This window comes from Tamandua tetradactyla, chromosome 13 (genome assembly GCF_023851605.1).
Source record: "Tamandua tetradactyla isolate mTamTet1 chromosome 13, mTamTet1.pri, whole genome shotgun sequence".
Taxonomy (NCBI): Eukaryota; Metazoa; Chordata; class Mammalia; order Pilosa; family Myrmecophagidae; genus Tamandua; species Tamandua tetradactyla.
Window position 1 is genome coordinate 96,450,513 of NC_135339.1, and position 6,000 is coordinate 96,456,512.

Consider the following 6,000-nt stretch of genomic DNA (forward strand, 5'->3'; position numbering starts at 1 on the left):
AATCAAGCATTCACCCACCCTACTCTCCAGAAGGAGGCCTGAGCCCAAGAGGCTGCAGTGGACAGGAGGGAAGGATAGTAGTGTGACAACAGTGGAGATAAGGGGCCTTTCTCTGAAGAAAGGATTGAAATTCACATGCATCATCCCTCTAAAGGGAATTTCCAGAAGAGGCGGAACTGTGAGGATCAACCAGGACTTGTGGGAAAGTGCAGCGAGGAAGGGTGTCCTAGGAGGTTCCCTCTCCAGAAGTGCCCATGCCAGGGAACATGAGCTCCCCAATGGTGCACCCCTTTATCTAAACCATGCGGTGCTTCTGACTGAACACTTGTCATTCAACCATCACCACTGGTGGCAGGGGTCCCACGGGGTTTCCTAGACGCAGAGACCAAGATGAGTGCTCTGTATCCATGATGTATTTCGGAGAGGCTTGGATGGAAGGGGAAGAAGCCATGCAGGAGTGTGATTCCAGGTAAGGTCCAGCCTCAACTGGCCACCCCAGGGAAGTCTGGGGTCTGAAGTAGTCACAATTGGTCCACGTCAAGCCAGGGAGTGGGCATCCGCTCTTCTACCCCATCTGATGCTGCCATGGGCCCTGGTGGTAACTGAGCGGACAACCCTGCTACTTTCTCTGCAGTCTGCGCATGGTGCCATACATCCTGGATGTATGGACAGGTGTGAGCTGTCAGCGGGAGGCATGAAGTTGTTGTGGGCACAGATCTAAGTTAAAACATTGGTAATTGTGTGCACTGCTCTCTGTGCTGGGTCAGTGAGGGAGGAAGGCACAGGGTCTATCACCCCCATGTCGCGGAAGCAGCCAGGCCCTGACACAGCTCTGTGAATCACAGACCCCTAAAGAGTGCATGGATGGCTAGGTCCCTGCTGGAATAAGTGTGGGGAGGCCTAAGGGGGCAGTCCTAAGTATATGCATGCTTTGGGGGCTGAGATCTACTGACCAGACAAAGGAATGGCCAGAGGTGGGGGCAGAAGGGCCTCAGGGTTTCCACTGAGAGACGACCCAACAAATCTGGGTCTGTCCCCCATCTCTGCATGTCCAAGTGAGGGACCAACCCATCCTGACATCAAGCAGAACCGGATTAAGGCATTAAACCCCTTTGCTGTGCTGGGGTGGTGGGGTGACATCCAGGTCAGACCTGACCTGACAGTGAATAGGAGCTGAGGGTGTCCATTAAAGGTCAGCAGATTGGCAGGTCTGAGAAGAGCTTGTGCCCACTAGCCAGTGTTTCTTGCACCAATGGGCCTGGAATCCTGAGAGTCATCAGCTGGAAGAGGAACCCTCTCTAGGGGACGGGCAGCTCAGAGGGGCTCATATCATCATAGGCCCTGCAAACAGGCCTCTCCGACCCCTGGAGGTCAGGTGAAAAGGAATCTCGAGGCCCAGACCTTCCTGGGACCATGTAGGTCAGGCTTAGCATCTGCTCTGGGCTAGCATCTATCTGGGATAGAGTGGGGGCTGGTATGCATTTTCCATAAGGGCATAAAGTAAATATTTTGGGTTTTGTGGACCATGTGGTCTCTCTTTGGACTCCTCATGTCAGTTCTCCAGTTATGAAGCAGCCGAAGACCATATGAAAAAGAATGAGCACAGTTATTCTCTAATAACAATTTGTTTATGGACATGGAAACGTGAATTCCATAAAACTTCCATCTATGCTGAAACATCATTGTTTTGATTATTTTAACCATTTAAAATAGTACAAATGTTTCTAACCTGTGAACCCTATAAAAACAGGCACAGGTCACTTTGGTCATGGGCTGCAGCTCTCCTGAAGTCGGCTGAGCAGCCAGAGGCCTTGTTGCCTTGATTTGATGAAGCTGGACCTGTTTGTTGTGAGAATAAAGCAGTTATGGAAGCAAAACCCTGAAGCTGTGCCAGCAAGAGGCCAGGCACACATGGCCTTCAGTCCCTCCCTGATGCTGGACCTGGTGAAGTGGGGTGACCAGCTGATGAGCTGCACCGTGTGTGCATCCATATAAGCAAGAGGGCCATGACTGCCCAGTTAGTTGACTGACTCAGGGAAGAGAACCTCACTGTCTTACATGTCAGTCAGGATATAGGCTCTGTCCTTGATAACACTGTAGGACAGCCAGTGCTTGGACACTGGTCTCCAAAAGCACCAGCCCTGTTTCAGCCAAGAAACTCCCGCAGGTGACAGAATGTCGTCAGATCTGCCTCAGTGAGGAAGTTTGCCCCTGATACCCAACCAACCATTCCCAGTTCTGCTTGTTCAGGGTGGGCTGTTTTGTGCAAATTGGTCTCTTGTGCCCGCAGCTGAGTAACTGTGAGTACACATCTCTGGGGCTATTCCAGTGATACAGAGATGCTCCATCACCTGTCACAAATGTCCAACAGTGATTGACACGGATGCAGAGAGTGAGTTCATGATATAGGAATTATATTTTTATAATAAATCATGTGGCCACTCAGTAGGAAATGGGAAGGAAGAAGCCAATCTGCCTGACATGGAAAACAATGTTATAGCTGGGCTCTGCAAGGGTAACAGAAAGAGAACTGCCAACAAACATGGTACTCAAGTTGGTAAACTTTCTTTTCACTGGGTACAGGGTAGCATGTCAGCAGCTCCTTTTCTTGTACGTGAGGGTTGGGCAAATTGTGAATATCTTGTAGACAGTTGGGGCATCTCTTGTGCTGGAGAAAGAAATTCTGAATGGACCAAGATTGGGATGGGGGAGAGTAAGCCATGTGTTGTTAGTCTAATGATGGAGGAATTAATATGCACTCTTGTTTTTTAAATATTTATTGGTAGATAGATACAGTAATACTTGTAGGTGACTATTATGCCTGGATTTGGAATGTGTATATGCTAACTCTGCCCACTGCAGAGACACCCCAATATCAAGAGACAGACCCATCTTCAGATCTAGGTTTGTAATGAAAATTTTTAATAAAAGGAAATGATCTTCCTTGAAGAGTGATTGATTTCATGACTGTGGCAGGAAAAGCACAAGAAGAGTCTGAAACATTCCTTAAAGGGTGTATTAGTTTGGTAATGCTGCCAGAATGCAACATACCAGAAATTGAACAGCTGTTATAAGGGGAATTTATTATTACAAGTTTACAGTTCTAAGGCCATAAAATGTCCAAACTAAGGCAACCAGTAAAAGATACTTTGCCACAAATTGGAATACCTCTGTAAGGGGGAAGGCACATGGCTTTTGTCTGCTGATCCTTTGGCTTCTGGTTTCAAACAGCTTCCAAATTTGGAAGCCAGTGGTTACCTCTCCAAGTGTCTGTAGGCCATTGCTTAGCTCCTCTTATACACAAATTTGGGCTCTGGCTTGCTTTGTAGCTCATGGGATGGCCCACGATTACAGCAGCTGGGCTCTGAATCTTCAAAGGTCTGTGTCTAGGCATGTGCTCTCTCCATTAGGACTCTAAGCATCTTCAAATGTCTGTGTTTCTTTTGGCTCTGAGAAACTGTCCTTCAAACATCTGCTCTGAGGTTTCTCCAAAATGTTTCCCCTTTTAAAGGACTCTAGTAAACAAATCAAGACCCACCTTGAATGGGTGGAGTCACATCTCCAACTAATCAAAAGATCACCCCCACAATTGGGTGTGTCACAGCTCCATGAAAATAGCCAAAATGTCACTCTCACTATTGAGTGGATCAATCTTCATGGAAACAATCTAATCAAAGTTTTCAACCTTAAACAATAGATAATACGTCACATTATTAGAATTAAGGGAAATACATCACTTGAGGGAGAAAAAAGAGTTTTAAAAATTCAATATCCTTTCATGATGACAGCACTCACAAAACTAGGAATAGAAGAAAACTCTCAATAAAGAGCTTTTGTGGAATACATCAAATACTGAAAGCTTTCCCCCACTGAAAGGGTACCCACTTAGTCACTACTGCTATTAAACATTGTACAAGCCAGAGCAATAAGACAAGAAAAAGAAATAAAGCCCATCCAAATTGGAAAGGAAGAAGTAGAACTATCCATAGTCGCAGATGACATGATTCTCTTTATATCAACTCATTCAAATCCACAATAATGCTACAAGGGTTATGGACTTGTCTGAATCTTTTGTGTAGCCCAGAAAAGCCAAGTTTTTTAATGCTCATTCAATATTTCTGGGTGGGAGCTTCTTGATTGTTTCCATGGAGATATGATCCACCCATTTGTGGGTGGCAACTTCTGATTAGATGGTGTCCATAGAAATGTGTCTCCACCCATTCAAGGTCAGGTTGTTTACCGCAGCCCTTTAAGATGGAACAGTTTTGGAAAAAGCTTTAGAGCCCATGCAGCCAGAGACCTTTGGAGATGAAAAAGTAAAATACCCCTGGGGAAGTTTCATGAAATAAGAAGCCTGAGGAGAAAGCTAGCAGATTTTGCCATATTTGCCACGTACCTTTCCAGTTGAGATGGAAACCCTGAATGTCATCATCCTTCTTGAACCAAGGCATCTTTCTCTGGATGCCTTAAATTGGGCATTTCTATAACCTTGCTTTAATTTGGGCATTTTCTCAGCCTTAGAACTGTAAGTTTGCAACTTAATAAAATTCCAGTTTTTAAAAGCCGTTCCATTTCTTGTATATCACATTCTGGTAGCTAGCAAACTAGAACAGGCTAATAAACCAATTCAGAAAATTGCAGAGTATAAGATAAATACACAAAAATCTGTTGAGATTTTAATCACTAACAATCAACTATCTGTCAATGAAATTAATAAAAGAATTACATTTATAATAGTATATAAAAGAATAAAATACCTGGGAATAAATTTAACCAAGGAAGAGTGGGTATTTTATAGCAGAATTTAGAAAACATTGCTTAAAGACATAAAAGAGGGCTTCGACAAATAGGAGCATACTATGTTCACGTGTTGGAAGATTTAATACAGCTAATATTTCTTTTGACTAAAGTGATCTACAAATCCAATGCAATCTCAATAAAAAATCCAGTAGCTTTTTCTGCAGAAATGGGAAAGTCAATCCTCAAATTCCCATGGAAATTCAAAGGGCCCCAAATATCCAAAATACTCATGAAAATAAGGAACAAAGTTGGAGGACATACACTTCTTGATTTCAAAATTTACTACAATGCACAGTAATTAAAACAGTGTGATACTTGGAAAGGGTTAGACATATGAAACAATGGAATACAATTAAAAAGTCAGAAGTAAACACATCTAGGGCCACTTTGATTTTCCATGTGCATTCAAAGGGGGAAAGAATTGTCTCTTCAACAGATGATGCTGGGATAACTGAAAATTCGCATGAAAAAGAATGCATTTGGACCCCTACATCTCACTATATACAAGCATTAATTCAAAATTGTATATATACATATATACATATAATCTGACAAGAAAATGTTGGGAAATAAGTAGAGGACCATTTATTAAGCAATGTAGTCTTAGATTGTCCATCAGAAATATGAGTAATAACAAAGAAGAAAGAGGTAAATTGGACTTCATCAAAATAAAAAACTCTTGTCCCTCAAAGGACATTATCAAGGAGTGAAAAGATAATGTCCAGGATGGGAGACAATATTTGGAAACCATATATCCTGGTTTGAATCTGTTATGCACCCCAGAAAAGACTATGTTTTCTTAATCCATTCCTTTGGGTGCAGTCATATTGATGGTAGGATCATTTAAGTAGGTTGTTTCCATGGAGATGTGACCCACCCAAAGCTCTGTGGGTCTTTATCATTTTACTGGAGTCTTCTATGAAGAGATAAAAGACAGAAAGCATAGAGAGACAGATACAGAGAGCAGAGAGTTGAAACCAAGTGAAGGATGCAAGATAGAGAGAAGTGCCCAAGAGACTCTAAGAGAAGACCAGCAGTACAGTGAGAGCTCAGAGACATATCTCCAAAGAAGCAAGCAAGGACACAGAGAAACTAAGAGCAATGGAACCTTGGAGCAAAGGGCCAGCAAATGCCTTCCCTTGTGACTGAGGAAACCTATATGCAATCAGCCTTTCTTCAGTGAATTTATTCTCTTGTTGA